Source organism: Megascapheus bottae, chromosome 25 (genome assembly GCF_031878675.1).
Source record: "Megascapheus bottae isolate mThoBot1 chromosome 25, mThoBot2.hap1, whole genome shotgun sequence".
NCBI classification, from domain to species: Eukaryota; Metazoa; Chordata; class Mammalia; order Rodentia; family Geomyidae; genus Megascapheus; species Megascapheus bottae.
In genome coordinates, this window is record NC_143533.1 from 16,123,365 (window position 1) to 16,148,021 (window position 24,657).

Genomic DNA, 24,657 nt, shown 5'->3' on the forward strand with positions numbered 1-24,657 from the left:
ATTTCTCTCCCTAGGAATGAAGGGGAACATTGAAGAGAAAAATATGGGATACCTTCCTTTGGAATGAGAGATTCCAGCTGTTAGTGAAACCAAGCCCTGGAGAGCGAACCAGTATAAATTGAATCCTCAATACCTAGAAACATGTCTAGAATTCTGAGCCACCAATAAATGATGAATGATGCATAAGTGAGCATATCAGTCAATGAGCAAACACCTTGTTTCTAAGACTAAGTTCACAGCAAGCCCTCTCTAGCATTACATTACTACCATTACATCACTGGTATACTAGTACAAAACACTGGACAGTTCCTACCAGACTTACAATGCTCTCTTCCAGAATTTATTCTCATGGGGTCCAATCATCAGATTTCTACCAAGGATCATCTCCTCAGAGTTAGTCTCTCTGACCACTAGTACCAGAAGGAGGAAAGGCCACTTCATCAATAGGCACCAACTACTTCCTCCCGTATTATCTTCTTCAGAGTGATTATTACTCATAAAAATAATTTCACTTGAGTCCATAATTTTCAAAGGCTAATGTGATTATTACTATGTTACTAGCTTAAAAGAACACCAATTTTACCTTACAGTTCTATAGTTCAGTTCTAATACAGGTCTCACTGAGATAAGGATATAAACAAGGTTTTGTTCTTTCTGGAGACCTAAATGGAGAATTGATTTCCAAACATTTTCTACCTTCTAGAACACATTCATATTCTTTGGTTCATGATCTTCCTCAACTTCAAAACCGGTCTCTCACTGACCATTTATGGTCCTATCTCACTACAACCTCCTTACCTTTCAGGACTTTTATGAGAGCTTGGCACAGTGGCTCACGCCTGTAATCCTAGCTACTCAGGAGGCTGAGGCCTGAGGATTGCAGTTCAAAGCCAGCCAGGGCACAAAAGTCCAGTCCATGAGACTCTTATCTCCAATTAATCACCAGAAAACCAGAAGTGGCACTGTGGCTCAAGGGGAAGAGCCTTAGCCTTGAGCTGAGGAGCTCAGGGACAGCACCTAGGCCCAGAGTTCAAACCCCACAATCAACCAAAACAAAAACAAACCAAAAAACCAAAGAAAGAAAAATTTGAATATGGACAGGCTTATGTTACTTTATTCTTAATTTGCAACGTCTTAACTTATTTTTCTTGTCTGTTATCCAATTTCCATAGGCTACAAATTTGGTACCATTTGCCACTTACTGTATCTGTAGCTCTTGGAAGAGCACCAGGCACATGCTAGCCACTTGGGAAATTTCTGTTAAATTAATGAATATTTGCTCAGTATAAAATGGTATTATTTGGACAGATCATCTACTCTCCTCATCTAAGATACAACATCTAAATCATCCTTATGGATTTGCAAAGTATTATGCTTAGAACTCCTCATGAGTTAAAGGGGAGAAGAGTATTTTGGTTAATAGTGGAAGTCAAACCCTCATTGATTATAAGAGAAAAATCAGTTGTAGAATTCAATCAAACTTCACCTTTACTAATTTTTCATAGCATTGACCAATTATACAAAGGTGTTTCATTGTGATATTTCCAAACATGCATATGACGAACTTTTTTTTTTGGTCAATCATGAGGCTTCAACTCTGGGTCTGGGCGCTGTCGCTGAGCTCTTCAGCTCAAGGCTAGTGCTCTACCATTTGAGCCACAGCCATCACTTCTGGTTTGGGGTGGTTAATTGAAGGTAACAGTCTCACAGAGTTTTGTGACCAGGCTGGCTTTGAACCAAGATCCTCTGATCTCAGCCTCCTGAGTAGCTACGGTTGCAGGTGTGAGCCACCAGTGCCCAGCAAAACATCCTTTCATCATAACCGTCCCTTCTATTCTTATCTCCCCCTCTGATTTTTTGCAATTTTAGTTGGTTTCATTATTCTACTCTCACACATACAGAGTGTGCTTAAATCAGATACTGTCATCTCAAGTAATTCCACTTCTATAGTCACTTCATTTTGTTTAACTCTAAATTCCACATATTAAAAAATACCTTGTCTTTATGAGCCTGCCTTATTTGCTCAATATGATCTCCAGTTCTATCCATTTCCTGGAAAATTATATGCTTTCATTTATATCTAACTGCTGAATAATATTCCATTGTTTACCTGTTCCATACTTTGTCCACGCATTGATAGGCCTTTAGAGTGATTCCACAGCTTGACTACTGTGATAGTCCCACAATACACATGGCTGTGCAGATATCTCTATGTTAATTTACATCTCTTCAGATATATGCCTAGGAGTGACATAGCATGGCTATATAGCACTTCCACTTTTAGTTTTCTAAGTCACCTTCATTCTGATTTCCATAGTGGCTATCTTAACTTACATTTCCACCAAAGTACAGAAGAGTTCCTTTTCCCTAAATCCTCAGAAGCACTGTTGTTTTTCTAAAGATACATCGACATACATTGAGATGGAATCTTAATGCTTCTTTGATTTGTATTTCCTTTATGGCTAAAGGTATTACAGATTTCTTTATCTGTGGTTTGTAACTCTTTTTGAAAACTCAATTCATTTTCTCATACATTGGATTTTTATTTTTATTTTTTAGTTGTTCATTCTGGATATTAATCCTTTGTCCAATGAATAGGTGGGAAAGATCTTTGTCTCACTCTGCAAGTTATCTCTTGATCCTGGTGGGTGAAGCAGACAGTACATACATTGTAGAAGTTGCAGTTTTATATCTAAGACAAATGAGCAAATTACAGGGCTTACAACTCACTGAGGGCAATATGGTGTCACATAAAAGGACTTGAGAATCATATCCTAAATTTGAGTCCTGTCTCCACCATTCTAGTCATGTACTGCTGAGCAATTTCAGTTGCTAGCTTGAGCATTGTCACTCCCCAAAATGAAAGACCAAATGAGATGATATACAATAAGCATGTGTGAGGTATACACAGAGCCTTCGTAATTTTCAGTTCTTTGTCCTTCCTCCCACTGATTGCATAGCTTGACAGGTTAAGGGTGGGAGAGTGGTAATAGACAGAAAAGGAAATAGGACAATTAGGCAGAACTAAAGAATGGAACTCTCCTGACAACCGATATTACTGTAAGAATACATCACCTATATATAAATATCTAGGAAAATGTGAACATAACATTATTGTAAACATGTGTTTTTCAGGATTACAACTAGAAATGAAATTGCTTATTTATCCATAAACATAATAAATAGTTGTCTGTCCATACAGCTCAGGAAAATGTTATGAGGATTAAATATTAAAAGTTCTCTGCAAATTCTAAAATATACAGTGATATAACGAGCATTTTGCTCGAGTTGCAAGGAAAGGATAGCAAGGGTATAATGACACACTATTCACAATAGCCAAGTGATGGAAGCAGCCCTACAACCAATGAATAGATCAATAAAATACATACATATATATATTCACATACATATGCACATGAAATTTTATTCCCCATCAGAAAGAACAATGTATTATAATTTGCAGGGGAAATGAATAGACCTCGAGAATCATACAAGTAAAGTCAGCCAAGCTCAGAAAGACAAAGGTACGTGCTTTCTCTCCTATGTGAAAGTTAAACCTAAAGTATAACGTATTTGAAAACACATACAGGTCCACAGGCATACATATGTGATCCAACAAAAGACTATAGGATGGTATATGGAGGGAGATTTTCCAGGGTAACCTCCTCTGAAAAATTAACAAGCACATGCATAAAAACTAAACTAGGAAATGAGAGGATCGGATGGAATAAATGGAAGGAAAATGGTGGAAATGATTCTGATCAAGATGCACTGGCATACTAAATTTAAACTCCTGTGTACAACTATTTGAAGAAAACAAAATACTAAAACATGAATAAGCTCTAGATATTACCATTCTGCCTCAAAAACACTAAGCGTATTTTACACAGAGTAGGTTCTCAATAGCGGTGAGTGTGCTGACTGATTTCTGTAATGATCAAAAAGGAGAAACGAAATAGTAATATTAAGTGGTATTAATTCTTGAGTGTTGTCTCAAACAGAAGGAAGTTATTCAGTGAATCATTTTGTTTTCCTGAAGCAGAACAATGAATGAGATCTTGAAATAAAATAAAAATGACCCACTGTCTTTAATGGGTTTGCATACTGGTAGTCCATCTCTTCAGTCAGACTCTAGAGCAAATGGCTTATGAAAACAATAATGCAATTCACCGGGGCTATGCAATGTTTGGGGAGGCTCCTCCACCTCTGCTCCTCTGAAGAAAAGCTGTCACATCTCCTTTTGCTTAGGAGTTAAATGTAGAGTCACACCACTCCACAACATCCCTAAGGACAAACAGCATTTTTTTTCACTAAACTGTGAACTGTCCATTCATAAGGAGACTCATCACTACTACTTCAGCAGTGTGTTCATTCAGGTGTTCTGTCTGAATTAAGACTTTTAGGCACTAATAATAATTAACTACTTTCTTAGCAATGAAAAAAGTCTTAAATGCCTATTTACTTAATGGCCCCCAGGGTGCCTTTGTTTTGAATGGGATAAAAAAAACTTAGCTGCAAAATAAGCAGGTGATTCTAATCAATAAAGCCAGAGGACTATATTGATTACAAGAACTCCATTCTTTAGCCATTAACCCTGTAAATTCTCTACCAAAGCCGGGTAACACTATTTCTTCCCATTGAAACATAGGCTCACTGAAAACCTAGAATCTCAGTTCCCTCTCATGCCTTCCATTCATCCTACAAGACCCATTTCACTGGCTTCAGATGGAGGAAGATGACTCTCAGCCATTCTCTTAGTGGGGTATGTGCGTGAAGGTCTTTGGGGTTTATCTCCCATGGGTGGTGGTAGATTTGATGACAAGGCATTAGGCCTAGAATGGGAATTTCCTTTGTGCAAACAAAACATTCCACTTCTTTTGGTGATACCAACATTGCAGCATTTCAAAGAGGATGTAGGAAAAAGACATAGCATCAGGTTTTATTACAGAGAGACACTGATTATGATTATGTAATCTATGAGATACACCTGCAACAGAAAGGATTCCCCACTGTGGCTTGAGTTGAGATCCCTGGTATAAGTTAAATTCACTAGTAATTTAAAATCACCCTCTATGATAATCTGACTGAAAACTGTTGTTTTTGGAGTGATGGTGCATGCACTCAGGGGTCTGAAACAGAAGGCTCTCGAGTTTGAGTACAGTCTGGGCTACTGTAAAACAGTCCAAAAACAAAAGGAAAGGAAAGAATAAGGAAGGGACCAAGACTACTGTGTCAAATACATTGATAAGAACATTTTTAAGGATAGCAATGTTTGTGAAGTAATGCACCTTCTATCTGGCAAATATAATGTAACCCTTCTATTAATTACAGTTTTAAAAAGAAATGAAAAAATAACATTTTTGCCTAAAAAAACATAAGGAAAACCTATCACCTCTTATAATTAGTTTATGTAGTATATATACAGATGTGAAGGCCACTGTACCCATAGAGAAGGTATTGTAACTTATCAAAAGCCATAGGTCAAAAGATCTTCACTAAGCACTGTCTATGTATGTCTACATTTTAACATTGCAATTAATTGGGAACATTTAAAAAATAAATAACATTGCACAGAAATATAGAATTGTGGCTTCTTCCTCTCAAAATTCGTGTACAAAAATCAGCCAGAGGTCTAACTACCTCTTCAAAGGGCCAGGCACAGTGCAATGCAACCAAGCCCCCAGCAAGTCATCTTCACTCACTTACACTCCTTACCTATCTGGAGTAGATATCTACATTGGGGACCTTATTTCATTCAATTACTCACTGGAACCCTCCTAAATATACAGGCTAACCTAGAACAAGCCAACAGCAAGCTCCTTCATGAGAGATGTCTTCCCGGGCATGTGATTGGGTGGTTCAGGGTTTCACAGGCTCGGGCCCAGCCCTGAGGACTGAGCTCTTAGAACATCATGCCATACTGTCCAATGCAGAACTTTGTAGCAGCCAATAGTGACATAATTTCTTCAAAGCTCATAATGTAATTCCAATCTTCCTAGTAAAATGTAGTTATGTTTAGTACTGCTTAAGAACAAAAGGTCTAGCTCCATCACTCATGACCTGAGTGACTTTAGGCAAGTTAATGACCTTTATCAGACTCAATTATTTTCTCCAGAACATTAATACTAGCATCCGAGGTATGTAAACAGTAATATCAGCAGACTGAAAACACTGCACAGGGTTTGACTCACAATGTTTAACAGAAATACATTAAACTTCATTTCTGTCATAATTATCATTACTACACAACATCCAAGACAGGCATTTAGTCTTGAGGCTTTATTCACATAAATGAGCATATCCCAGTTTCTCCCTTTGTGTGTGACATATCACAACCTATCAGGCTCCACAGCAGGCTCAAACACGCTATTAAATACAAGCCTCCAATTCAATGCTTAGAACAAGCATCAAGGGAAAGGAGCCATGACATATGGATTCAAAACACTTTCCTTCAGATGGTCCTTCATCTGCCCATGTAGCTAGTGTGTGCTCTGCAGCATTAGAAACATCATTCTAAGGGATCTCATTCTGCCATCTTTGTTAAGTGAAGATCTTGGAGTACACTTCATTTACAAGAATTCATAACCTTAGTCAAATGATACCTAGACCACCACTACAACCAAATTTTAATACCCATGAAGTAAAGGAATATGGTATTTCAACTCAGTTATAATGGGAAATAAATGTATTCTCTGGTCAGTAAAATAATAATTGACGATTTGAAATTTCAAGATCAGTACAATGCTCTAAAAGACATGCAACATTTAACAGTGACAGAACAAGGATATGTTTCATAAACACTTATTATTATAGTAATTTGGATTCAGAACTACTTACCTGTAGCTTGATATTCCTAAATATTGTCTTAAAGACCTTCCTTCATAACTTTTCTATTATAATCTTGCTTTTGAGTATTACTTCAACCTCTGAAAAAGAGTAGGAAAAGAAAAAGATGTCCCAAGTATTCAGAGTATCCGAGAGCCCACATATTGTACCTTGATTCAAATTAGGCATTAGGGCCAACTTTGATCCCTATGACCCACCATCTGTGCTACAAGTCTGCCGCTTTATCAAGCCACACATGTAATTATGTGTCTGAGTATTAGGATACTTTACATTTTAGAAAAAAAGACACAAAGTCTCACAAATATGTCTGATCCAATTATAGTAACCCACAAACAAGCCCATAAAAGTTCAAGGAAGCCCACACTGGAAGAGGGACCAGGATAATTTAATTGGTGGTCTTAAAGAGCTAGCTAATACACCTCAAGGAGCCATAAAAAGAGGAAGGGGAATGGAACAGAGTAAGAAAGAGGATCTTAGTCCCAAATGTTCTGATCACAAAAAGCCTTTTTTTCCATATGGATAATACCCAACTACCATTCCTTGCTTTTTAAGGAATGATTAAAAAAAAAACTCAACCAGAGTTGGGCAAGGATTTCTGACCACAAACTTATCTTTACAGCTAAATGCAAAGATCAGGAATCAATTCAGTCCTAAGGTTTTCTCCAAAAATATAAATATGCATCTACATGGCAAAGCACACAAACAAAATCCAACCCTTTTCAGAGAAGCCAGCCTTTTTTTTTCTTTTTTTTTTCTTTTTTTTTTAATTGTAATTAGTAAAAGGGTTACATGATATTTGCCAGATAGAAGGTGCATTAATTCACATACATTGATACCCTTTCACATGTCTTGGTACCCGTTTCCCTCCCCCCCCACACCCCCCACCCGTCTTGGTTTTCCCCCCTTCCCTATCAAATTTCAAATATCCAAATACAAATAAGTTCAATATATCAGATAACAAAGTGAGATACTATACCAATATGAGATAACCAAGGGACAGCAAAGGAGATGAGAGACAACATAGTACATTAAGGACAACAATCATTCATTATATAAGCCAGCCTTTTTTCATGCAGAACTTATTCAAGAAGAATTCAATGAAGAAAAATTTTATTCTAGATGCAAATGAAACAACGTAGCTATTATATTACTTTTACTAAAGTCAATTAATTTGTATTCAAGTTCAGGTTGTTAGAGAAGCAAGACTGTTATAAAGTTAGCTTTCGACTCAGTCATTTACCTCCATTCTTCGGGATTTGCTTTGGTATTTGGGATTGCTGAGAAGGAGCATAGGTCTTCCTTTTTCCCTCCTCTTCCAACACAACACCGTTAAGTTTGTCCAAAGCCAGAAGTCAAAGAATTATACATGAGCTGACTTAAAACCCTCAAGATCCTTGATAACAGAGCACACAATCAATGAGAACATTACGAAAGTCTTTATTTGCAGGGCATTTCAGTATACATCTGAAATTTCAGTACTTGGGAAACTGAGGCAAAAGGATCGTAAGTTTGAGGAAAGCCTGGGCTATATAGTAAGAACCTGGGCTATATAGTAAGAACCTATCTCTGAATACAAAAAAAAATTTAAATACATATTACATGGAAAAACTAGACTCAGGATTAAGTGCATTAGAGTTCTTGTCCCAAGGGTTTTTTGACCTTGGCCAAAGCACTTGTTCCAAAAAATAAATAAATAAATAAAAATAAAACATTAAGTCTCTCCTATATTTTGTTTAAGTGGGAAAACTATAGTAGTTAAAAATATCATTGAGGAAATTAGTATAAACCTTGGACTCTCCTAGCAGAGGATTACAATAGCTCAAAACCTAGATACATAAGGCCATATAGGATGAGACTAAATGAAAGGACCTCCATGATATGGAAACAAAAGCTATATAATGAGTGAATGTTGTTCTTAATATACTATGTTATTTCTCATCTCTTTTACTGTCCCTTGGTTATTCTCATACTGTTACAGTATCTTGTTGGGGACTGACTGTGGGGTCAGTGACCTTGGACCCGCACAATTGAGTACACAAGGAAGTAAGCTCTTATCATGATTTTGGGCTGTGTCAATAGCTTCTCATTTAACCTGTTTGGGACTTGATAGCTTCTCATTCAACCTATTTCAGACTTGATACTGTTTGCACGAATGTAGCCCCTGGCAGTTCCCTAGTCTAAAGAAGTGTATTTAAGATCAGAACTGGAAATAAACTGGGCGACGGTCTTGGGCTACAGGCTTCTTAAGCTGTGGCTCCTGATTTGGGCTGGAGCCCTCCTGAACCCCATCTGTTTGTCTCTCTTCTATTTTTTCCTAGTCCTTGCCCCCTATTTCAGGAATCCCAATCTGCGAACCCTGGTTTGCTGCCGGCTGGCCCCGGCAGTATCTTACTTGTAATCTGGTATATTGTATATAAGGTTATTTGTTTATTTGAAATAGGAAAGGGAAGGGGGAAACAAGATGAGGGGAAGAGGGAGGGAAATGGGGACAAAAACATGAGAAGGGGTATCAATGTGTGTGAAGTAATGCTCATTCTATCTGGCGAATATAACTGCAACCACTCTATTAATTACAATAAAAAAATATATCAGAGAGGGGCCAGGAGTTTGGCCTAGTGGTAGAGTTCTTGCCTAGCATGCACGAAGACCTGGGTTCGATTCCTCAGTACCACATACATAGAAAAAAGTCAGAAGTGGTGCTGAGGCTCAGGTGATAAGAGTTCTAGCCTTAACAAAGTCCAAGGACAGTACTCAGGCTCTGAGTTCAAGCCCCCCCCCCCAAAAAAGAAAATATATCAGAGAAAAAAATAACATTGAGCAGATCTCAGCCTTCTGAATAGCTAGGATAACAGGTGTGAGCTGCCTGCACTGGCACTCTAATATGTATATTTCATTATCACTAAATTGAGTTTACTTTTGTTTGTTCAATGAATTGTGACTATTCACATATTAGTACAAAAATTAATCTGATGTAAATATTTTTTAAATATATCATTGAGGAGGAGGACAGGCAGAGAGTGTCCACTATAGGCTTGTAACAAGAGCTTCAGATTGGTAGGGGAAGGAAAAGAGGAAGTGGCTAAGCTGAGAACAAGGGCAAAATGGTGAAGACCTCTTGACATTAAATCATTTTTTTAAAAAATGGACATCGTTTCCTAGCTATTGTGAAGGGTCTCTTTAAAATGTGTCCATGGTCATACTGTGGCCTAGTGGTGGAGTGCTTGCCTAGCATGCACAAAGCCCTAGATACCAAACACAATTCCTTGATAACACAGAGAGAGAGAGAGAGACAGAGAGACAGAGAGACAGAGAGACACGGGGAGGGGAGGAGGGAGGGAGGGAGAGAGAGGGGGGGGGCACGAGAGAGAGGGCGCGTGCGCCAGAAGTAGTGCTGTGGCTCAAGTGATAGAGTGCTAGCCTTGAGCTGAAGAGTTCAGGGACAGCACCCAGGATCACAGTTCAAGCCCCATGACTGACCAGAAAAAATTAAATGTGTCCAGCTGGATGCTGGTGGCTCACACCTGTAATTCTAGCTACTCAGGAGGCTGAGATCTGAGGATCACAGTTCAAACCAAGCCAGTGACTCTTATCTCCAGTGAAGCACCAGAAAACTGGAAGTGGCTCTGTGTTTCAAGTGGTAGAGTGCTAGCCTTGAACTGAAGAGCTCAGGGACAGCACCTAGACTCAGAGTTCAAGCCCCATCACCGACAAAAAAAAATGTCCAAAAGATTGAGACTGCCACAATAAAAATGCTTAGAAGTTAGAAGTCCTCAAGACTTCATTTCATGGTGCTACACCTGTTCTAAGGCTCGATTTTATCATTGATTTTGTTCCCCTCTTGGCAGAGCCTCAGTTTCTGCTTAGAATCTAACCTCAAAATGAAAGATACAACTTCAGAAGCTAAGTTTCTAAATAGTGAAGATGATGTCATAAGCTTGCCTCACCACTATACCCTCAATCCAATTCCACAGCATCTCAGAAACTCAGCAACCAGCAAAGATTCCTCAGCAGCATTTAAGGTCCAGAGTCTCTTTCCTTACACTGCTTCTGATCAATTATTAAGTGCCTACTAGGTACAAAAATGCTGTAAAAATGATGAGCACTAGAGTTATCCCTTTGCTCAAAGAGATCGTGACCTTCATGATCTCATAGGGAAAATTACTAGGGAAATAATTAAGCTGAAGCTAAAATATCTTATGACTGAGGCACAAAACCTATGGGCACAAGATTGCGGCACAAGAGTAAATCCTAGAGAAGGCTCCCAAAGACTGCATTTTCAACTAACTGAGCACATAGCTGCCCACCCTATATTGACCACTACTGACCTGACCTGTTAAACTAATGCTTGACCTTATATAACCGTAACAAGGTTTTTCTGCCTTATTCAAGGTTTTGGTAGGTTCTTTGAGGTTCTTTGGTGGTAATGGGGTGGGGGTGGGGGAAGAAAAGCTAACTGAAATAATTATTGTACATATTTATGGATAAGAATCCCTATCACACAGTCTTGTGCAGCTGGTCCTAACATCTCCAGCCAGACAACCTTAAACTAGTTGGGAAAAACTTTTCCTGAAAATGTGGCTTTTGATAAAGTAAATACAATTTTAATGACAGTGTGCTTATCACTGTTGGAGATGCGGGGGGTGGGGAGAGAGGGGTAGGAAAGGGAAAGAAACAAGGAAATACAAGAACAACAGTAAATACAAGTATTCTCACATGAACAAAGATGAATTATGGAGTTGGATACAGCAAGTTCTATGTTTTTGAGCTCCTCTGCCTAATAAAGATATTTATAGATACTGAAGATCCAAACATATTAAACATACTATATGAAAACTCACAGGTTGATTTAATTACCTTAGCTTGATTTAATTACCTCAGCAATTTTAAATATATCATCTCATTAAAATGGCAGAAAAGCATATGAGAAAATGTTCATCATTCATGGTCATAAAGGAAATGCAAATAAAAACAACCCTAAAATACCACCTTACCCAAACAAGAATGGCCAAGATTTTGAACTCAGACAATGACAGATGCTGGGGGGGTTGTGGAGAAAAAGGAACCCTACTACACTGCTGGTGGGATGGTAAACTAGTTCATCCTCTCTGGAAAGCAGTGTGGAGGTTTCTTAAAGAATTGAAAATTAACTTTCCCTACAATCCTGCCATATCACTTCTGGGCATCTACCCTGAACATCATAATCCAAGATATAATAAGGACACCTGCTCAGCTATGTTTATCTCTGCACTATTCACAATAGCCAGGCAATGGAAACAATCCAGATGCCCTACTGCAGATGAATGGATATAGAAAATGTGGTGCATATATATATATATATATATATATATGCACACGCACAATGGAATTCTACATAGCCAACAGACAAGATAAAATAAAGACATTTGCAGGGAAGTAGATGAATCTAGAGCGAATCATGTTAAGTGATACAAGTCAAGACCAAAGGAACAGAAGGTGCATGGTATCCTTAATATGTGGCTATTAGATCCCAACAGTACAAGAGCAAGGACTCAATATTTGCATACCCAATGCTATGGACATGGTATTGGAAATTTAAACACAATTACATAGACATAAAAACCTATGACTCTACAGATATGTTTTATTTCATAAATTAATATGTATCTGATATAAAAACCCTTGGCCTAATTTTGATTATGTTCTAAAAACTAAGTACCAGTGATTGTATGTAGAGATTCCCTTCTCGAACACTTGTTTGTTAAACAGGTCATTTGAAATGATGTAAAAATCAATGTTAATAAATTCTTTAATAAAATATGTAAAAAAAATCTCAATGCTTTAGTCTTCAGGTCCTAGAGTCTCATGGTTTGCTAAAATAATTTGGATAAATGAATTTCTGAATATGTATGCATATGCTGAGAAGATACTGGCTCAACTATTCTCAGTATTTCTGCTTTCATATCAAGGCCAACTTTGATGAGTGAAAGTATAATGAACCCAATGAAACATTAAAACCCTGAGACTTAGATGGGTCTCCAGAATAGACCTTTGTCATATAGGATGAAACTAAATGAAATGAACTCTAGGATACAGAAACAAGAGGTTTATCTTGTGTGATTGTTGGTTCTTAATGTACTATGTCATTTCTCTTCTTTTTTTTGCCCTCATGGTTAATCTCATGTTACTACTGTTTCTGACTTTGTTACCCAGTATATTGTATACACGCTTATTTGTTTATTTGGAATAGGGAAGGGGAGGGGGGAAACAAGATGATTGGGAGGGGCAGAGGAAGGAAACGGGGACAAAAACATGAGAAGGTGTATCAGTGTGCAAGAAGTAATGCACCTACTACCTGACAAATGTAATTTTAACTCTATACATTATAAAATTTTTTAAAAAGGATAACCCTTTGTGAGATTTGGAGACAAAGATAGGAAATCAAGACCCCTGCAATGATACACCAAGAGTCTTGGCTCTAATGCTAGAGAGGACTCACTATGTATGAGCTCTAAATCCTAGCTCAAGTCTGTGTAAATGGCCTACCACCCAGCTACCAGGGCTTCCTCAATGACTGTTCAAGCCTCGATCAGTCATGTGGCTAACAGCTACGGATACCACTAGCATATGGTACCACTACCACTAGGTAAATGTCTCCTATAACTGAAGAAAGAGAAAGAAGAGGATTTGGGCTATTCCTTTCCATCTGTAGCTACTTCTGGTATAAATGGCAAAGACATAAAGTAACTTTCCTTTTACAAACCCATTTCCATTCAGCTTTTATTTCCATTCCCTCCAACTATCCCTGGGGCTTCAGATCCTCTTCATCAACCATCTAGTCCAGTGTGCAAAGCATAGGGAAATTTTTCAGGAACAGTATTTGATGCTTGACGTTTTATGCCAGAATTATTTTTTTAAATACAGAAGAAGAACATTTACCAGAGAGAGAGAGAAAGAAAAAGAATCACCTATCTTCTACAGATGCTGCTGGTCTATGAAACCAAGGTTAATCTGCCATTCACTTTTGCTTTCAGTCACCTCCACTGCTGAAATTGCACAGTGACCTTATTCTAGCAATAATCCTGCAATAGTTTGCTCAGTGCCGACTCAAGACACGTTCAGAGGGGAGCCTAGGGCCAAGAACTGGGAAGAGTGCATGCCGACATCATTGGAATTTGAGCTTTCTAGTGCTAAACTATCTGCAAGAAATGTACACATCTATTGATGTTAAACTCCATTAAATTATTTTACATTCCCTGAACCAAAGCATTTGAAATGATTCAATTAACTCAACATACACTTATTAAGTACTGCCATGTGTCAGGCTGTTCAAAGTACTAGTGCTGTAGTAAGAGAAATAAAACCCTTCTAAAAACTTAAAAATAAAACTTCAGTTTTTTATTGGGGAATCTACATGTCCCATGCACACAACTGACTAATGATAGACAAGTACATTACATACATACATTACTTACATGCATTCATATATACAACAAGATAGACTGGATGGATGGGTGATAAACACATTCACACAGATATACAATATGAAATATACAAAGACAGAGAGGTAAGACATGAAAATATGTCATGGTCCAGCAGTTGTAGCACATTTGCTACAACAAAGGCAGATGAACAGACACACACAGGTCATTCTAATGCAAACAATGACTTAGTTTATCTTACTGAAGATTTTGTGATGGGCCAGAGAGCAGAATGGCATCAGAGAACTCACAGCTTTGCAGCCAGGATCTCATGGGCATCCACCTCATCTTCTTCTATGTATCATCAGAGTAACAGGATATTCCTGCTGGTTCTTATGCCAATCAGATGGATCACCTTCAGATCCTCTCTTGAAGGTCATCCTTTTATCTCAAAGTTGGTTTGTTGTTGTTGTTGTTTGGGGTTTTTTTTTGGCCAGTCCTGGGTCTTGAACTCAGGGCCTGGGCATTGCCCTTAGACAATTTTTACACAAGGCTAGCACTATGCCACTTGAACCACACCACCACTTCCAGCTTTTTCTGTGTATGTGGTAGTGAGTAATCAAACCCAGGGCTGTGTGCAATGCTAGACAAGCATGCTAACGCTAGGCCAGACTCATAAAAGTTTTTTCCTAAAACATATATGCTGCTTTTCCTAAAAAGTCATCTCACTAATGTTTTTCTTTTATTTCATGAAACATTGTAAGAAAAATTCAAAACAAAAAAAAATCAAGCGGGTGTCATTAGACTAATATTTGAGAATTACAGCAGAAACAAAAATATGGAAATGGTTAATAACCCAATACACAAATTTGGAATCACTTAATATAACCTGGTTCATTTAACAAGTGTGTATTGGATGTTGACTGTGTCTTCTCAGCTTACATACACTTAAAAATATGTTCTGCTGCCAGCTCTGCTTACCTAAATCTATCTTTACTAAGCAAAGAATTATAAACATGTAATAATATGTCATAGTGTTAAGTGCATGAAGGAACTAAATCTTAGAACTTGACTCAAGAATTTAAGATAGCCCACTTAATGGCATGTATACATGCAAAAGTTAAGCAGGAAATCACTAGCAACAAAATCCCTGCAGATCGCACTTCTTTTCCCTCTTATAGTTAAAATCTATAAAGCCCCTTATCCCTGGTTCTTGAAGAGATTCACCAACAACTGTTCATTAACACTCATACCTCTTGAATTTAAATGGATTTTACAGTTAGCAATTAAGTACATAAATAGCTTGGTATCTAAGCAGGCAGTTTATAAGCTTCTGAAGCATAATCCAAAAGTCTATCCCTTCAATAATACCTCTGGAGGAATTGTCACTGCAGATACTGAGTGTTTTCACTGTTGGTAACCTAGTTCTGCACAAGAAGTGGCCTATCTTTTATGGACCAGGAGTCTACCCAAGGACATCTGGATAAGGGCGAGGCCAGAGTCTGCCCAAGACACTGAATTTTTTTTGCCAGTCTCCAGGCCTGAACTCAGGGCCTAAGCACTGTCATTCTCAAGGCTCAAGCTCTTCCACTTGAGCCACATCACCACTTCCACCTTTTTCCCTGTACGTAGTATTGAAGAATCAAACCTAGCTTTTCACGCATGCTAGGCAAGCACTCTACCATTAGGCCAAACTCTGGGCCCCAACTTTTTTCATGAGATTTATGGCAAGAAATACATTTAACCACCTTGGTGAAATGGTATAAAAATTAGCACCAAGTGTGCCATAAGACTCAACCTGTGTTTTTGAATATACATCCAGAATAGAAGCGCTCTCACTCTAATAGTAGTTTTATAATGGATTTGCTTATTAGAACAGTTAGGAGGAAATTATAAATGTTAATGGCATCATACCTTAAACTTTGCTATGCAGTATTAAGACATGTAAATATTCATTTGCTAATCTTCTGAAGAAGGGCCAAACATTGAATGTGGGCAATCAGGGTTCTGTGACATCTTGATAATGTTCACTACAAACATGAGTATGACAACAGCTACTTCTAATTTCCACTTATTTAAAGTATAGTAACTTCAACACATTTACAAAACATCTAATTTATATGGTTTATAATTTTCCCAGTTTTAGACAAGCATTTCCTCTCTCATATACATCTTACCAATGCACATGAATCCATTGTAGTAGAAGCAATTCTTCCATTTGTGTCCTCACATATCATCAATATGTAGTATTTAATGTCACTGATACATAAGTAATAATTACATAACAGGTTTGGAAACAAATACAACTGACTGGTGTGCAAACAGAAGCTCACCTGGAGTACGAAGAGCCTGCTGACACTATTTACCATGGCAAAGATGTGGAACCAACCCAGATGCCCCTCAATTGATGAGTGGATCAACAAGATGTGGTTTTTATACACAATGGAATTCTATGCTGCTGTCAGAAAGAATGACATCACCCCATTTGAAAGGAAATGGAAAGACTTAGAAAAAATTATATTAAGTGAAGTAACCCAGACTCAAAGGAACAGAGGCTCAATGGTTTCCTCATTAGTCATATCAGCAGAAACCTTGGGCTCTCCTAGCAGAGATTTACAATAGAGCAGAACCTAGATACATAAAGCCATATAGTATGATGCTAAATGAAAGGACCTCCAGGATATAGAAACAAAAGCCACATAATGAGTGATTGTTGTTCTTAATGTACTGTTTTATCTCTCATCTCTTATGCTGTCCCTTAGCAATCTCATATTGTTACAGTATTTTACCTTGTTATCTGATATCTTGTATATACGCATATTTGGTTATTTGAAATCGGATAGGGAAGGGGAGAAATCAAGATGAGGGATGGGGGTAGGGGAAGGGAAATGGGGACCAAGACATGAAAAAGGGTATCAATGTTTGTGAAGTAATGCACCTTCTATCTGGTGAATATAATGTAACCCTTCTATTAATTACAATAAAAATATATGAAAAAAATTAAAAATGAAGAGCCTGCTGACTGCTCTTGCTATGGGTGTGCTGGACTCTTATTGTGCTTTCTGAAAGAATGGAGAAGCAGAATAAGTGCAGGTTGGATGAGATCTTAGGGTTTATGCGTGTATATGTGCATATATTAAAAAGTCAAACTAATCCCTCCCTGTATGATGGCCTCTTGTCGCTTCAACTTAGAAAGAATGCCTTCTCCTTCCCTTCTTTGCTGAATGAAATAATGAAGTCTGAAATACAACAGGTATGTAGAGCTTAAACATGATTTGGTAGGCATGTCCCATTCTACTTAGCTAAACAACCCCACCAGACATCACACCTTCCAACATCATGCCCTTAGATGCCCCCACCTCCTCAATTATGAGCCAACAAATTTCTTTGTAAATTACCAATTTTCAAGTATTCTTACAGTAGTACAAAACTAAAACAACAGGTTAGAAAAGAACAAATGGAGAGGTGGGGTGGCCTAGGGATATGGTACAAGTGGTAGAGTACTTGCCTGGCATTTTGAGGATCTGGGGTTAATTTGTAGTACCACCACCCAAAATAAGTGCTTTGATCTCCTGACTCCCTACCAGAGACTACTGGTAATATCTAGAAGAAATATGAAAACTGAAAACCCAAGATACTTCCTCAGATACTATCTTCACCACACTTCACTTCTAACCAAGTATGATATGCACAAATAATTTCCACTGGCACACTCTGGTTTTTGCTATCTTTAGTTTATCATTATTTGGAAGGAATTTACATAAAGAAAGTGAATTTTCCTGTGTAACAGTCAAGTGTTCTATTGTGTATAGGTAGAGAGGCACAATTCCTTAGACTCAAACAGTTCCATAGCCATTACTCATATTCTTTAAGTCCAGTGATGCATGTCATGACAGGAAGCACAGCTTCCTTTGTCACTGTCCACTCTTTCTGCAGTGGCCCATGGTGGGCCTTTCTATAGTATTGTGGTTGCTGAACCCAGCCAGGCACCAAAACATGTCAAATGGGTATCTGTGAAAACTGCCTGAGCTCAGGTCAATCTAGTTTAGTGAATCCCACCTAAGATATCTAAAAACATCCTTGGAATTGAATGCTTCTGGGGCTTCACAGATTTCTAAAAAGGTAAACCTTAAAACATTCTCTTTCACACAAACATTGACAAAGAATACAATGAGGGCTGGAATCAAAGGAAGTTTTCAGTGAGTCTTTGGCTAAGTGTGCCCACTCCATCGCTGTCACACACTTCAAGTAATTATTACTTACTGTGTGAAAGGAAAATGGTTTTCTCCAGCCATTTTCCCCCACCCATCTTCTGTCAAAAAGGTCATTATGATGGAAGATGTGTCTACAGAATTGCACAGGACAAAACACCACACTATTACCAAAAGGCAATCATGAGTCCCCATAACAAAATAGGAAGTCTTTGCTCTCCATTCCAGGAGTACAAGTGAGATTATTAAAAATGTGTGTAAGATGGAAAGGAAAATAAACTATACATACACTGCACCCTTCACATAATGTACAATCACACATTTTATTTTAAATAAAAAGGTCTTCCAGTCATGTCTTGGTCCATATTTTCTGCTCCCGTATAGTCCCGATTTTGAACTTTTCTTTCAATGTGCTGTGTTTATCATTCCTAAAAGGCAGGAGAGACAGAGCTACAATAACACTAAGTCATTTGTAGAGTGCATTATAAGTTAAAGAGAAAACAGGTTCTGGTTTATTATACTGAGGGTGTAAAGCTCAGCTGAATACAAAATATAGCTAGCAGTCACCTTGCTTTATTTTTTTTCTTTAACCACTTACTAACAGTTTATCAATATAAAAGCAAACTTTGATTTTTCTATCCCAGCTCTAAGAAATGGATGCTAGAGTGCATTTAACATTGTGACCAGAAATATTGAAATCTGACAGCTGAAGGGTTAAAGGTCTCAAATTTATACATTGAGGTGTTTGTTCCTGTCATCAACCCAGCCGCTTACTCGAAATAACCCCTTTTGCTTACTGAACCTTTGAGAAACAGAACATTAAGAAATACATCTTGGCAGACATCCTGAGGGTCACTCCCACCAGGAAACAAGCCATCCTAAGCATCACTCAAACAATTCTGTGGGTACTAACAGATATCCATGCAACCCTGACATTTAACTATGTTGTATCGAAAAATATGGTGTTTTAAGCCGTACTTCAAACACGTCAGCCCATAATCCTGGTTGCTGTGCTTGCACTGTTTCTGCCTCTCATCTGGCACTTTCCTTTGTGGAAAGTGTCTCTGAGCATCTCCTGAAAAGAATACTCTCTCACTTCCACAAAATTTATCTTCAGTGCAAACAGTCCCATTCACTGTCCATTTCAATGCTACTTCAGCACTAATACTTTAGAAACAAATCAGAATCATGATAATATCCCAGATGTATTAAGTACTTATCTGGCCTTATATGGGTCACATGTATTAACTCATGTAAGCATAACAACCCCATTAAGGCTTTGTCATTTAATCCTCTCCCTTTTTAACAACAAAACTATTCAAAGGGAGAGAGAAGGAAGAAAGGAAAGAAGCAAGCAAGCAACCTTAAGATAATGATTCTCAATAATATCTTGGGTTCATCACCAAAAATTTAACTGGGTCCCACAACAAAAATGTATGCTTACTGCTGGACACAGTGGCTCACACCTATAATCCTAGCTACTCAAGAGGCTGAGATCTGAGAATCGAAGTTCAAAGCCAGCCCAGCCACTAAAGACCTTGAGACCTTATCTCCAATTAATCACTAAAAAATGGGAAGTGGGGCTGTGGCTCCAGGGGTAGGGTGGTAGCCTTGAGCTGAAGAGCTCAGGGACAGTGCCCAGGCCCAGAGTTCAAGCCCGTGACCCACACACACAAAAAAAGTATGCAGTTACTAAATACTATGAACCTTCAAGACTGCTAGCAAATCACTTAAGTTTAGAATGGCAAATCTTTGCGTGCCAGGGGCTTGCTTCAAACCCACTTTTAATAACATGTGCTTTACTGATTGCTTAATGTATTTCTTCTCCCAGAAGAATTTGTCATCTAATACTATCTTAAACCAGGGGAATTAGCAGCCAAAGGTTAAACACCAGATAGCACCTCTCTGTAAAACAGTAGAGAGATTATTGCCTTCTAATTTTACTAGCTATCAAATTTCTAACCATTTCCCATGCAGTGTTAATGCTCTTGGTCCAAAAACCACACTGTAAAGTGCTGATTCTCCTCAGATGTTTGGAACAAGTCAAGAAACTAGCAAAGGTTTATTGCCATTACCTTTTAAATTTCACTAGGCCAAGGCACACTTTTCTTACTCATAGACAAGAACCTGGCTAAAGTAAAACAAAACAGGCAGGCCAGACTCAATGCCATCTTTATCATTACTGCTGGGTTGTTTTATTTTTTCAGAAAGAAAGACATATATACTATAACACAATTAAGTGATGAAAAAATTTTAAAGCATCAGCATTTATGCTCCATTCACAAGAGGAAATTTCAAGTATTTCTTTCAGCCAGCAGCTCTCAAACTTGAGCCTACAGAAGGATGACCTCGAGAGATGATGACAGAAAGCTGACAGAAGGTTGACTTGGAGAGATGATTAACACAGAGATTGCTGAGCTCCAAGTCAGAGTTTCCAACTTGGCATTTCTACCACGTTCCCAAGTAATGCTAATGCTGGTGGTCTGAAGACTATACTTTGAAAATGACTGGTTCTTCTCAGGCCAGGGGAAGAATGTTCTTGGTTCAAGGAACTATAAAAGATCACCAGCTGTATTCTCAAAATCATTCTCAGAATATTTACTGAGCTCCCAAAATTTACCAAACGCTGTTAAGCACACAACAAAGCAAAGCAGACTGGTTTGGTCAGGCTTGGGCTTGAACTGAGGACTGTAGCATCAATGGGAAAGGTCTTGGGAAAAGCTGCCCATGAATAATGTCAAACTATTGGATGAGATCCAGCTAAGAGGCTAACTCAAGTCGCCTACCACACTACCATCCATCCAGCACACATGCAGATCAGGATAAGCAAACAACTCTGCTTCCTGGCCTCCAAAATGGTACACAGGCTAGGCAAAAGGGACATTATGCATGGACACATTGAGAAGGAGACACAGACATACATACACACACCTCTCAGAATCCGTACTTAGGAAAGAAGAAAGGGAGGAACAAAGAAAAAAGGAAGGAAATGGAAGGTCAAAAGACAAAGGACGTAGGGCCAGGAGTTTGGCCTAGTGGTAGAGTGCTTGCCTTGCATGCACAGAGACTCGGGTTCGATTCTTCAGTACCACATATATAGAAAAAAGCTGGAAGTGGTTCTGAGGCTAAAGTGGTAGAGCTCTAGCCTTGAGAAAGTCCAACAACAGCGCTCAGGCCTTGAGCTCAAGCCTAAGACTGGCAAAAAAAAAAAAATAGACAAAGGAGGTAGATGGTAACATTCTCTCTAGATCAGGCCAGACCCAGGGTAGGAAGTTTATTTCCCTCCAAAGAAATTAATATTGAATATGCTTAACTGGCTATTTGAAATAGGAGAGCGAAGGAGGGGAAATCAAGTTGTGCGGGGAGGGGGGAGGGAAATGGGGACCAAGACATGAGAAAGGGTATCAATGTTTGTGAAGTAATGTGCCTTCTATCTGGTGAATATAATGTAACCCTTCAATTAATTACAATAAAAAATATATGAAAAAAAAGAAATTGAGATTGATACAAACTCCCCTCAAACTTACACAGAAGCATAGAGTGAACAGGGAAAAACCCATGACAAACAAATAGGTATTTTTATATGTCAGCCATGAAGCACCTGCATAAGAGAGAAAATGGAAGAAAATCTATTTTATACTTCAAATATAAAGATTTTATATTCCTTCCAAGTTTTATATTAGGACCCTGACTTTACTTTTTATAATGTAGCTCACTCTTTATAGTTCTGTGATAGAATACAGCAAGGAGGGAAAAAAAGAAGGTGAACAAGTTAGTATAATACCTTTCCCCCATGTTCTGTGAAAATTATCTTTTCTAAGACTCATAAAAGCCCCTGAACTCCATGATTTACTAGGAAGGACCTTTGGAGCCACAACTTTTGTGAGCTTTTCAGTCTTGGCATATGGGCTTATGTTTTTCTTAACTCATCTATAGGTACCAGATTTATCACTCCTTTTGTTCAGAAAAGCACAGCTATGCTACATGAAGTCTGACTGATCTAAGATCACTCTTGGCCCCAGTTGTGCACTGTGCTCTGCTGGACCAGTTTCAGTATCTATGAAACTTACATCCTAGCTCCCATCTAAGAACAAGTTCATAAGCTAATTGATGCCTTAATGTCAGCTGTGCCCCTGTTCCTGGAACGATATCCCATCTGCCAAGCCCTAGCATCTCTTCCCAAAAAGCAACATTTTCTTTCAGTGTTCACATATCACAACTTCTTTGGGTCTTTCATTTTCTCTCAAAACTGAAATCCTTTTATTAAGGCAGCCTTTGACTTTAAATGACTTGGAAGCAAGCCTGTCACTAATGAGTATTAAACCTTTTGGGTCAGTGAGGTCCCTCTGCTTTCCTAGCAGGTAAGAAAAAGATGTCACTTTTGCTGCAGCTATCTAATGCATCTCTAATTTCTTATATGTTCCCCTTTGCAGTCTGGCATAAACAAAAAAAAGACTTGCAGCCTCTCTTTATGGTCGCCTGAGCTTACCAACCACCATGCAAAGGCAGCAATTTTTCATTATTGATAAAATGTAATGTCATAATGTCACGGCCTTTCAGGTCATCATCTTTGTAAGTCAGCAATGACATTATCACATGTTCTAATGATAACAAATGGTCATAATGTTTGCATGTAATTTTCATTGGCTCCTACAGAATTTTAATTCTATCCTGCCAACAGACAGAACTCAATAGCAACTTCAAATGTCTACCTTCTTAGAGTTTCATGAATCAATCCTCAAAGATGCAGGAGCCACTTTCTCCTCCCCCACTGGCTAAATGTTTCACTTTCACAAAGAATATTTTACAAAAATAATGTCTATACTGTTGAATTTTGGCATGCAAATACATTAAATATATATATATTTGTTATTCATCCATCCATTAACCCTCACTAACCCCTTTCTGTCCTGTTCATGCCTGTGCTTCTGTAATCTATATAGTCATTTTTTTTGCCAGTCCTGGGGGGCTTGAACTCAAGGCCTCAGCAATGTGCTTGGGCTTTCTCAAGACTAGAGCTCTACCACTTGAGCCACAGCACCACTTCCAGCTTTTTCTAAGTATGTGGTACCAAGGAATCAAACCTGGGCCTTCATGCATGCTAGGCAAACAATCTACCACTACGCCAACCCTGTATAGTGATTTTTGAGTGCTGTATTCTGCCAGAATCATGATAATCATAGAACACTAATGGGTCTAAATGATAGGAATCATTCATGAGGCATTTATTTCCAAAGATTAACATTCTAACTCCCCTCCTCTCCTCTTTTCACTAAGCAAGTAGAAATGTTTCACTGCCTAACAAACTGTTAAAAGTGGGTTTTTTTAATTGTTGTTGTTTATTGACAATACAGTAACAAAGTCGGGCTAGGATAAAGATGCATTCTAGTCCTAAATATTCAATGCAAAATACAACTGGGAGACCTCAAAAATCATTCAAAATTCATTTTTAGCACTTTCAGGAGACAAGGAAGAAATAGGAGAGGAAGGGGCAAATTATTATTCGCTGAACTCTTTAATAGGGCAAGCTTACATGCATCAAGTCATCTAATCACTAACAATCTCCAAAAGAGACTAATTCTCTGCTTTTAACAGATGAGGAAACCAAGAAACAGGAGATTGCACAAGTAATGAGTCACAAAACCAGCATTCAATTTAATAATTCTGTCTCTGAAGTCCATGAATTATTCACTGCACAAACTCACTCAAGTGGGTATTCTCCAAATAGTTATTCTACTACTTCACGACAAAGATTCCAAAATTCCAGATGGGCTAAATAAAGTCGTATGTTTAGATATGACGATTTCAGATGCAAAAATCTTACCATTAATAGATCCACTTAGGGTGCTATTGGTACCACGTTCTCAAGCAGACACATCTACATTGAGTCAATGACCTACATGCATCTGTGTGATTTATTAATGTCCTTCCCACATTATTCAGTAGGTTTCACTATTGTCATGGAAAACTTGGCCAAATTAGATAATTTCATCAGACTTGTAGATTCAAAGCCCTTTAACTAACACAATAAAACAATGGAAAAGATTGTATAGAGGCCAGGAGTGGCCAAGTGGTAGCATGCTCGCCTACCATGCACGAAGCTCTGGGTTTGATTCCCCAGAACTACATACACAGAAAAAGCCAGAAGTGGCACTATGGCTCAAGTGGCAGAGTGCTAGACTTGAGCACAAAAAAATGTGTTC

General features: G+C 38.3%; 1 long non-coding RNA gene across 1 annotated transcript in view; it reads right to left on the reverse strand.

Moving 5' to 3' along the window:
• Positions 1 to 18,758: 18,758 nt before the first annotated feature.
• The window catches only part of LOC150046456 (uncharacterized), a 48,060-nt gene continuing 42,161 nt past the window's right edge, over positions 18,759 to 24,657 (reverse strand). Inside the window, exon 4 of the long non-coding RNA XR_016539620.1 lies at positions 18,759 to 18,882. This is a non-coding gene — a long non-coding RNA (uncharacterized LOC150046456). The remainder of the gene's footprint in view (positions 18,883 to 24,657) is intronic.